Source organism: Beta vulgaris, chromosome 5 (assembly GCF_026745355.1).
Source record: "Beta vulgaris subsp. vulgaris cultivar EL10 chromosome 5, EL10.2, whole genome shotgun sequence".
NCBI lineage: Eukaryota > Viridiplantae > Streptophyta > Magnoliopsida > Caryophyllales > Amaranthaceae > Beta > Beta vulgaris.
In genome coordinates, this window is record NC_079206.1 from 44,184,561 (window position 1) to 44,197,225 (window position 12,665).

A 12,665-nucleotide genomic window follows, 5' to 3' on the forward strand; every position below is an offset into this window, starting at 1 on the left:
ATTTATTTATGGAATTATTTTATTGAGATTAAGATATCCGGTGGGATAGATGTAGTCCCCGGTGAAGAACATGCCAACCACCTAGGTTGTGATTTAGGGGTATTACCTGGGTTAATTGTTGTCGTCCGAGAGGTTGGGAAGTACTGAGTTGGGTGCTATCCTGCATCGAGAGTTGGCCACTCTTAGACACAAGCAGTAGGGAACGTAAGTCCATAGGCTGTCTAGAGATTTCAATCTGACAAACCTTAGGAAGTGGGTTGCGATACACTAGCGTTCTTCTCTTTCTCAAAACCTATTATATTATTTTGTTTAATTATTTTGGAGGCTTATGCTATGGATCTTGTAAGACTATCTTAAGTTCATTATTGTTGATTTACTTATTGTTACTAGAAGCATGTTGTTGTGTAGTAACATTTATTTTATCTTTACTTAAAATTGCTATTTGGATCCTATATTGGGTTGGGAGAGTTGTTAGTTACTCCCCACTAATTGTGGATATTTGTTATATATTTTGTAGGTTTTGTTGATGGGGATTTTCTTTGATTTTGGGCTCTGGTTGAGATGCGAAAAATAATCTATTAGGTGTTATAGTTCTAGACTTCTTTTTAGTTTGAGATACTTTTCTCATTTTGATTATAATCTAAGTAATTAATTTATTTATAGTATTTATTTAAGTTTATTTTTATAACTTAGTTATTTAAAAGCATTTCTTGTAGTAGTGACATTTCCAGAAGACGATGTTTCCGCCATCGTCCTATAATACTATTATTATTTGGGAGGATCGCGCAAAGCTGAGATTATTTCCATAAAAAAGAAATCCAATAATCAACCTATTGATGCGGTTTTGGCCCAAAACTATAACAATAGGTATATGTAAAAAAAATGCTTTTTTTGCCTTTTTAGTGATTTTAAGTGAACTGAAATCAATAAAAAGAATGAAAATAAGGATTATGGCTAATACTACCAAAGTGATTGAAAGACAATGCCATATCCATACCTCATAATTGATACAATATCCATGAATAATGAAACAGAATTACTATCAAAAAAAGAAAAACAGAAAGAGTAAAAAGAAAATAAGTCCTTCAGAATCATCATCTCAAACCCTAGATCTAACCAACCAACAAATTGAAAAATCAAAAAGTTGAGTAAAGTAAGAAAAAATCGGTCGGTCATGAATTGGTGAACTTTATTATCATCTCAAACCGCAATAGATGTATGTGAAGAAGCTGTAGATCTAATCCAACCCAGCAAAATACGCATAAAAAAATCTGAGCAAAAAAACAAAACTGAGTAAAATAAACCATCAAAATTTATCAAAAAATTCGAAAACCAGTAAAATTAATGCTCAAACTCACTGATTGTTCTCACACCCAACAAACTTATTGTTCTCGAACCCAAAGAAATTCGAAACCAAACTCTTTGATTGTTCTCGAACCCAACAAAACTCGAAACTTAACTCGCTGATTGTTTTGAAGCAAGGAGTAGTTGTTGGCAGCGTTGTTCAAAGCTAGTGGAGAGAGAGGAAGCGGAGAAGAAGATTTGGCTGACGCAAGTTGATGGTCGTCATCGTGCGACGCAGGCGGAGAACAGGATCCGACCAATGGAGGAATTTAAAAGACAAATCCTTTGGCTTTAGTATGGTTGTCAAAAGTGGGAGAACAATCAACTTGTTTCAAACATGGCTTGAAGACTCACATCAAGTTCGATGTGAGCAATACAAATTTTGTTGAGAGTTTTAATGCCGCTCTAGGCATTGAAAGTGACCATTGCTCACCCTACTTGAAGGTAACTAACCCAACATAGCTCATTTATAGTATGTCTCAAATAGATGTACATCTAATATTGGTATTGAGTAAATCTGCTAGGTATAAGAAGAGTCACGATTGTCATAATTGCAACAAGAAGATAAGCATGCGGAAGACTGAGAAAAAGATGATATATGCCCCAATATCGTAAAGATAATTAAAGTACTAAGCCATGAGTCCAAAACTTGCATTGCCTATTCAGGTTTGAAAAAATTAGCTTCACGAAATATAGAAGTACTTCTTACGGAGGAAGAAAAAATATTTATTTCATCTTACCAAGGGATTCTTATACTTCACATGGATTATTATATAAAAGGCGAGGATATGACCAACTTGTTGTAAAATGTTTTAGTTTTGGAAAAGTTCTATAAAAGAAGTCGCCAATAAATTTTCAAAGCAAGACTCATAAACCTAATTGGATATTTTTGGGAAACCATACGGCCATCTTAGGAACTTATGTAGATTTTTTCATCATGGCTTCATAATTGATCAATGAACCAAATATTAAGTTCGGGGGTGAGGGTACACATATGACTAATTTTATGCAATTGAACAACCAAGCAATATATTTAAGCTAGAGGTGATCAAGTTGAGCTCGGCCCGAAAATGGGCGGGTTTTGGGCACGATTTTGCAGCCTGCAGTCGAGCCCAGTCTGACCCAATTTTTGGGCAAAACTTTTGGGCCACGGGCAACCTAGATTTGGAAAAAAAATAGGCTAAATTTCGATCCGGTACAAAAATGGCCCGAAAAGCTCGCTAGCCCCGACCCGAAATATCAGGCTTTGGCGCGGTTTTTTTGGCCCGGCCCTCCCCGCGGTATTTGATCTGAAATGGAGTACTTTTTTTGGGTCAAATCCCGGTCCGGCCCGATCCATGACCACCTTTATTTTAAGCATTATGAAAATTAATATATTTTATTTTGTTAAACCAACAAAAGACTAATTTTTGTGATATGTTCTTCAAGCAATTAAATAACTACGAACTTAATGCAATTGTCCGAATTATCTGACTTTAATCTTGGAACATTTAGTTAGGTCATTGATTACCAAAAAAAAGCATATGAATGGTGGCGAAAGCAATAAACATATATGCATGAATAATATGAATAAAGGAAAGGAAATTAGGAGAAGAATATACAAAAAGATATGGATTTCTTTAAGATCAACATAATGAAAAACTTGTTAGTAATTTCAAGAATTTCAGTAGAAATTGAAATATAAAGGACCCTCAAGAATAGACCTTTATCGGCTGGCCTTGAATAACAATCCGCTGGAGGATTAATCGTGAAGCTTGGATTGAATGGACATTGAAAGATGTGTTTTTGAAGTGTTTGAAGTGTTCATATGTAAAGTACTAGAGGTGATATTTGCGTCTAAACCCGTAGAGGTGATATTTCCCGAAATCGAATGGAATAAGTTATAGACCATCAACGTGACGATCTAGTTTGGAAGAGGTCATGAATTGATTATTAACCTTAAATTCTACATATTAAATCACAAGAGTTTAATATATTTTATTTTATTCAAATAGATAACTAGACAAGCATATACAAAGAAGATTTTCAAAAGATTGATTTGTCGATTAGATTGGAGTAAATGACATACGAATTACCCCATGATTTGTTTCGACATCTTCGAGTACCATCATCCTAAGTAAAATTTGACTACAATACTCCAAAATATTGGCCTTCCGCTGTTAATGTCCCAACTGTCACTTATTTCAAAATAATCCTAACTTTACTATGCGTCTTCCAGATTTGGCTCCCAAGTCACCTATAACTTGTGAAATTGGTCATTCTCATTTTTAAAAAAATAGAAACAAAAAATGCCCTTAAACATATGCCACCATTTGCTCCATTGAAAACGCTTACTTCGATCCTCCAACCCATCTCCCTAACCAACTGAACTTACTACCACCATCTCCAGCCATTGCCCCTCCCTTCGTCGTCGCCCAACATATCATACCCATAATTGTAAACAATAGACACATAACATCACAGTGGTAACAATAATCAGCGAAGATTAAGGTGGCTCGAAAAAAAAAAGCTACTTAACACTACAAACTCTTTGTGGCAAAACAACAACATTAAGCGTGACGATTTACAAAAAAATCGAGCAAAAGGTTGAGGTTGAGACTCATGAGAGGAATCGATGAGCCTTCCAAAGATTTGGAAACTCCGAAGCACATGTTAGAAGCTTTTCAGCTCAAAGGACTTTTGCATTCCTTCACTACTTGTGCCACTATATATTCCTGCCAACACCAGAGATTCTCATCAAAGAAGAGAATCTCCGGTCATTTTAATCAGGGCGGCGAGGTTTATCCAGTTATTGGGCAATGATTTAAGAAAAAGCTAAGTTGTGTTTATTGTTTACCGCAGGGAGTGGATTGTCGGATAGAGGACGAGGCACTGTGGGAAAGGGAGTTATTTCTTGGTGGTGGGGAATGGGCTCGAAAGAGAGAGGTGAGAGGGTGGGGAGATGGAGGGAAAGGCAAGAAGCTCAAATAATTATTAAAATGGTAGGTAAACACAATATGCCATATCGCGCTAGTGATTTGTTAAATAGGTTAACATATTATTTTGGGAAGTTATACATCATAGTTGGTATGAAATACTTCATAGCTAGGATTATTAATAGCGGAACGCCAATAGTTGGGATAATTCTAGTTAGTTTTTCCTTAAACCTAATTAATCAAGTGATGTGTTAGTTCGGTTTCAAGCAAACACTTCCCATTGCTAGTTAGATGAGTGAGTCACTTTACCGAGTTGATATACCTACGAAAGTTGTAACAAAAACTTGAGGTCTTGCATTGTCATTCTTTACAAAATCTTTTCTTAGATTAGACTGATTAACTAGCCATAATTCGTATAATTTGAATCAGAAGAGCTTTATGTATTCTATTATACTCAAATAAGTGACTTGACAAGCATATACAAAGAAGGTTCTTGAATGATTGATTTGTCAGTTAGCTTGACATAAGTGTCATACTTATTACCCCCATAATTTTTCGGCTTTCTTCGAGTACCAACGTCCTAATTGAATGAATGATACGTTAGTTAGGTAACGAGCAGAGAATCCTCGTTGCTAGTGAGACGAGCGAGTCAATTTGCCGAGTTGATCTATGTAATTAACAAAAACTTTGAGGTCTTGCATTATCATTCTTCACAAAATCTTTTCTTAGATTAAACTAATAAACTAGCCATAATTCGTATAATCAGAATCAGAAGAGCTTTATGTATTATATTGTACTCAAATAGATGACTTGACAAGCATACACAAAGCAGGTTCTTGAATGATTGATTAATTTTTCAGTTAGATTGACATAAATGTCATACTTATTACCCCCATGATTTTTCGGCTTCTTCAAGTACCATCATCCTAATTTAACGAATGATGCGTCATTTAGGTACCGAGCAAAGAATCCCCGTTGCTAGTGAGACGAGTGAGTCACTTTACCCAGTTGATCTGTGTAACAAAAACTTTGAGGTCTTGTGTTGTCAATCTTCACAAAATCTTTTTTTTAGATTAAACGGCTGTTGCTATTTAGATAGCTATCTTACTAACTACAAAATTCATATACTAAAGTTTTAGCCATTAGACCAAATTATATTTTGTCTTATCATTTTAAACTAGTTTTTTGACCCGTGCAAACTGCACGGGAGGTTGTTCATTTTATAAATTGACGATTTTAAGAACTTCTTCAAGAAAAGTGGTGGTGAGCCTCCAACTTGTGATGTAAAATTTAGTATACATGTATTTAAATTATTTTTAAAACTAATTTATGACCCGTGTGTTCAACTATTGAAGTAGTTAACGTCATGGTGGATCATGTGACCCATCTTATAAAAAAAGAGCTAATTGAAAAAATCTTTAAAACTAAGTACTTCATTTAGAGGCCCTGATAAAATCACAATTCGTACCACGACTGATACTCGGCAATACACCAACTTCCACTCCCACTTATGGCAATCCCGTTCACCCACTCTCTTGCCTTCTTAATTGCACCACAGCTGCACCACTTAGCTATAATAATTTTAATTTTCTCAATATGCTTGAGCTTTAATACTATTTAAGTTCGTCTAGTTACATATAATGGTTGTTTTTCGTATTTGATGATATCTTTTTTAAAGTCATATCATAGATATCATTTAGATAATAGGATTAGAGTTTGACCCCATTTTTTTCAATAGTTAATACTCACTCCCACCAAAGATCTAAAGATTAAAAAAGAACAAAGTTCTGTTTTTATCATGTATTATATTACGTTTAACAATACTACTTTTACCCACAAAAGTAATGCATATTTACATTCCTATTTTAGAATTATGCATAGTTACATGCCCATTTAACTATACTTTTTTTTTGTAGAAGATTAAGAGAAAATATTTTCTTGATTATATAATTGTAATACTTTTGGCCATAATAAGCAAAATAACTTTTATGCCAACACCCTACAGAAAAAGTAATAAAATCTTTTATGTACATAAGATTCTTTTAAGTTATATAATTTCCAAATTGTCATTCTTGAGGCATGTTCTCCCCAGTTTATTTTCAATTCAGTTCAGTTCAATCCAGTTCAGTTCAATTCAGTTCAGTTCAGTTAATTTCAGCTCTAGACAATACTTTTACTCTCACATATCACTGTTCATTTCAGTTAAGTTCAGTTCAATTCAGTTCAGTTCAGCTATTTTATGTTGAAGAGAACATACCCTTGGTTCTATATATGTTTTTCAACTTATTTTGCTTATGTAATTTTATTTGAACTTAAATAAACTTATGTAAGAACCAATCTGAACTTATTACACCTTATTAATCCTTATTAGACCAAATTTTAACTTTTAGAATTTATTTTGTAAGTATGTCAAACTTTGTCTTTGCTTGTTTTTGCATTATACAACTTATCTGAACTTATTAAGCCATATTATTCATTATCTGAACTTATATTTTCTAGTAAGAAATAAAAATAAGTTGATCAAAACAGTGTCGTTGTTGATTGTTTTTTAAAACTTGGGTTTATAAATATTTAATTTCACGACACCTAAATATATAACTATTGCTAATACACCTACAAAAACAATGGGTTGAATATTCAAGTTGTGTGATTTAAAATTAATAATATATATTGAATTGGACCATCTTTAATAAATACCTATTTCAATGTTGTCAGTTGCTTGAAGTGTTTGGAGTTTGCCTAATTTTGTGAATTTGATAGTTGCATCCATAGTCAACGTGTATCTTATTAAGTAATGAGATGATTTATGTATTGTATTGTAGTCACCATGAAAGAATCGATATCAGTATTATATAGGACCCATAATCGATGGTGTTTTTTTTAGAATAATATTCAGAAATCCGATTTCTTAATTGAGAGATATAAAAACCGATTTGTTAATAGCTTTGCTTTTACTTTCGAAATTTATATAGTTTTTGGGAATGAATTTTATGAAATATAAAATTGCAATATTTCGTAACATTATATTGATTCTTTTTCTTTTTTTTAATACAAAAGATAGTATCTTCTTACCTTTTTAAAATAGTATCAGATGGGATTATTGCTTCATTATAATATTATATGTAAAAATAGTATCAGATGGGATTATTGCTCCACATCGCCGTAACATTATATTTTGTAACATTATATTGATTCAAACTTAGGGCATGTTCTCCCCAACTTATTTTCAGTTCAGTTCAGCTCAGTTTAATTCGATTCAATTCAATTCAGTTCAGCTCAGTTCAGTTCAACTCCAGTTCAGTTCACTTCAGTTCAACTCCATTCTTTTATAACCATTTTTGTTAAATATTATTATTATGTTGGTCTAATTTATTTTACTAATTACTCTTATTATTATTTATTTTTATATCATTATTATTATTATTATTATTATTATTATTATTATTTCTATATATTATTTTGTTTATTATATCTTTACTCATTATTATTACTATTATTATTAGAAGGAACATGGTTTAGGTCGAAAACACAAATTAAATAAACCCACGTTTTTAGCCCATAAACCAATCAAATCGCATCAAAACGGTTTATGATGTGATTTTGCGCGGTCCAACCCAATCATTATTTTTATTACAAATTATTATATTATTAAATCTAATTATTAAAATAGTAATATTAATTTATTACTTCTTATTTATTATTGTTATTATATAATCATCATCAAATATTAATATATTAATACAAATAATTTAAAATAATTATTATTAATTATCATTAATTATTATTATTATTATTAATATTATTTATTCATACTATCATTTAAAAATATCCAAAATACTATTATTATTATTATTCATTATTATTACTTATCATTATAATTATTATTTAATATTCATATTATTATTTTTTAAATATTATTTATATATTTATTATATTTAATTTAATTTAATTCAGTTCAGTTCACCTGTTTTATGCCAAAGAGAATAGTCCCTTAGCCGGTTTATAATATATTGATTCAATTTTCTGTGTCAAGTATTAAATGTCTATGGGAAATTCATTTATTGCATTGCGAGATTTATATTCTTTCCTAAAATGAAGATTCTAATTGATTTACTTAGAAATCAGTTGCTTGAAATTAGGCAATTATACCAAAATCTCAGTAAGTGATTTAATATTGTTTTGACACGTGGCAATTGTTCGGTTGCTTATGTGCATTATCGTTCATTCTCATGCCTTATTTCACCGTTGATCGCCACGTAGGATAATTTTTTCTTACTTTAATATTATATACTAGGTTTTAGGCCCGTGCATAATGCACGAGAACTATTTAGTTTTTATATATCAGCTACAATGAAAACGTGTAAACGATTCTTACGTTAACTTGATAAAAAATTGTGTTTAAGAGATATACACTTTTATATTAATTATAAAGTTGTTTAACATATACATGATACTCATATGTTTTGGAAGACTTCTTTTTAGTGCAAAACGAAATTTATTAAGAAGTTACTCCCTCTGTTCTATTTCTATAATATTGCAAAATGAGATTTTTACACTATCCATTCACCATCATAACCTTTCACTGTATATTATGATTTTTATGTAAGGGAAAATATTATCATGTGGGGTCTTGTTAGATTATATTCGTCTCGATATATACTTTCAGAATATCATTTTTGTATAATTTTACTAAAAAGTAATTAAAAATATTAATAGTTTAAATAGTGCATTGGCAAACGTGAACATACTCAATTGTTGCAGTAAAAAAGAACGGAGGTTGTATAACATAGTCATAAGCAAAGCCAACAACACCTTAAGAGAAACTTTGGAATTCCATATTTTCTCCACACTTTTGATACAATTGAACCGCTAATAACTTATGTATGAGAATTCTTTGAAAAATTAATAAAGTGATGACATTATTTAATATAATATACCAATTTTGGTGTAGCCCTACAAAGCCATCATCTAAGGGTTGAGATGACAAAGGTAAATTAATGATCTCAACTGCTTCGAAAAGGGAGAAAAGTTGCACGAACTTGGTCTTATCCCAGTAAGCACTTAGGGGTCAATTGTCTTAGAAACCCTCTCCACATTACAGTCTTTATTTTTACTCGAAATGGCCTTAAAGTGTTAGACTTCCCATGTTCTTTCTCATAAATTAGTACTATTAGGCAATTTTTACTCGTGACTAATAAATGGCTACATAAAATTAGCCATGACTAAGAACTGGTCTCGGGGTACAAACCTACCATGTGATAGGGATTGTCATTGACTTTTAACACATGGCCGAAAAAACTGTGTTTTTTGAAACATCATAAGAAATTTTGTTCCAACTGACGGAATAAATACCATATCGGGTATAAATACCTTATTGCCCGTTGCTACCTGAAATTACCACAATTTCGATAATATATTGTATCATACCTTATTCCCCGTTCCATCTGACGTAATGAGTATCATACGGGGTTTCCCACTTTACTTTTTTGCCTAAATACCTTATTCCCTGTTGCTACTTGAAATAATCCTTACTCATTAGTTTCTTCCTGAAAACAATTTTAGAATATATTAAGCCACCACAATTTTAATATTAAGAATAGTTTAGAAAATGATAATTTTGTATAGTAAACAAATATAAATACACAGTACTTGTATAATGTATGTGTGTTTTATAAGTTCTCCATATGATTTACATTTCAATATTATCTTTTACATCAAAGAAAAAAGAAGTTGTCAAAACAAAGTGCATAGGCAAATTAACAACTTTTCTAATTCGATAACTTCCGATCTTTCAACAACACTTTTACTCTCTTATAGACCAACTAAAATTGAATACTTATAAATCCATTTTTTGATATATATAATTAACTCATTTTGTTGATTCACCTTCTCAATTAGTGTCTCGAAACTCATTAAAGAAAGCTATATTTTATAATTTGAGCACATGGGCCATGTTTCACTCTCTCTGCTAATCCTTTATTTTAGAATTTTTATATAGAATGGGCCGAATTCAAAGTGTGCATTTTCTTTAAAAATGATATTAATATCAAGGTAAGTTCATAAGTGGATGTATTCATAATTTTTGTTTCATTTGAATGTAAGAGCGTGGGAAAATTTTGAGTGATCCTAAGGTTAAACCCTCTTAGACACAATAAAGTAATAATATAATATATATACAATAAATTGGAGAGAGAACAATCATAAAATTAATGTCTGAATGTACTATTGGCCGAGGAAATTTCAATAATTAGAGGGTTGGCAACCCGTTGGATCACCTAATCATCTAAATTTTTTCGAACTTATATCGTCATAGTTTTGTCAAAATAAGCTGAAGTGAACCGACCCTTATATGTTGGTTTTCACTTTTTTTTACCTTATTTAATTTCTTGTTTTATATATTGTCTCTTGTCTTACTTCTCTCACTTTAAGGTACTGTTCTCCCCACCTTATTTTTAGTTCAGTTCAATTCCTAAATTATTATTAGTTATGATTTAATTCAATTCAGTTCAGTTGTTTTATGCTAAAGAGAACAGACCTTAACTCTTTTTTTTTTTAAAAAAAAAATTAGTATGTATTGGTCGTGGATATGATTTGTTATGATGATTAATATTACCCCACCTAGACCACTTCGGACTAAAGATTGAGTTGTTATTGTTTTTGTTATATGTAACCTCTGATCATAGTCATGGTGTGACATATTTTTTTTTTTGAAACAAAATCATGGTTGAATATTAGCTCATGAATTATTATAATAATATCGTGTAATTAAAAAATATTTTAAAATCGACTTATGACCCGTGTGTTCAGTGACTGATGTCATGATAAAATGCACGAGAAGTTTTTTTTTATTAGAAAACTAATAATATATCGATTGAATTTTTTATTTATACAAATTCTTTAGTACCACAAATATACAATAAGTTATTATTACATGGAGGTAACTTTTTGTCATAAATGCATCAGTTTTCTTAATCTAGAAGTGATCCATTTAAGATTAAAAGTTACCGCTTTTACCAATAAATTTTATTATTCATCTAGATATAATAGTTGGAAACAATTATTTTTAACTTGTCGAAAAATTACATTTTGAACATATTGCTTTAGACCCTTGTAGATTATATGCATAATTTTTCATATATTTTTTTCAATATGTTTGAAGTTCAATACTATTTTAGGTATACTTAATTACATCTAATAGTTGTTTTTTTACTTCATGGTATCTTGTGTAAAGTCATATATATTATGTAGATTACGATCTATATTATATTGTTAAAAGTTACACAAGAAACACATGTCACTTCGTACTATAAATTTTCCCAACAAAATAAATTTTTAGTATTTTCTATTTTTCCGCCTGTCCATCTACATTATGGCAAGAAGTTATACGTTTAAGATATGATTTGGACTTGTGCATAATGCACGGGAATTGTTTTTTTAAGTAGTTGTTTTTGTTCCAAATTTATTAAATCCATAATAATCAGATTTCATGCATTTAAGGTTGAAATAATATAAAATATAAAATTATATTTCATGATATATAAAAATCATTTTTTACAACATTTTAAACAATCTTTTTAATCGTGATATATACATCTATAAATAGGTACGTAAATGAAACAAAAAACACATTAAAATGCGGGGGAATATTTTATAAATTTAAGATTTTAGGATGTTTCTCCTAAAATCATGGTTGAATATTAGCTCATGATTTAATTTTTTATAATCATATCGTGTAATTAAAAATATATTTTTAAAATGGCTTATGACCCGTGTGTTCAGTGACTGATGTAACTAATGTCATGATAAAATGCACGAAGAAGTTTTCTTTTGATTAGAAAACTAAAAAACATTGATTGACAATTTCATTTATACAAATTCTTTAGTACCACAAATATACAATAAGTTATTATATAGTAAGGATTTTTTTTTATGAAAATAAAGTGAAGAAACAATCTTTGATAGCCGAAAATCAAGGAATATAATACTCCATATGCTGCTTGGTCAAGTTTTTGCTATCAAACAGGTTTTGTAAATGATTTTTATTTCCTTAAAGGTTACACTTATGTGGCAAGTAATTGATTTAATTTTAAAATCCTAACATAACTGGTTCATCTAATTGATTTGTTGCCTAAAATGCTAGAATGATGGATAAAAGGAATTCAATTACGCCTAAAATTATGAGCTGAAAATAGATCTCAAGGCTAATGACACGTGGCAGATTGATGAAAAGCAAAGAAGAAATCGAGGAGCAATGTTAGGCTTTGAATAATGGTGACTTGACACGTAGGCAGAATTTTTCTTCCTTTAGTATTATATATGATATGATGATATATGATATGATGATGACAATATTAATAAGAAGGGGGAGGGGGGCTTCGAACCTGTGACCTATCGTTCACAGCATCT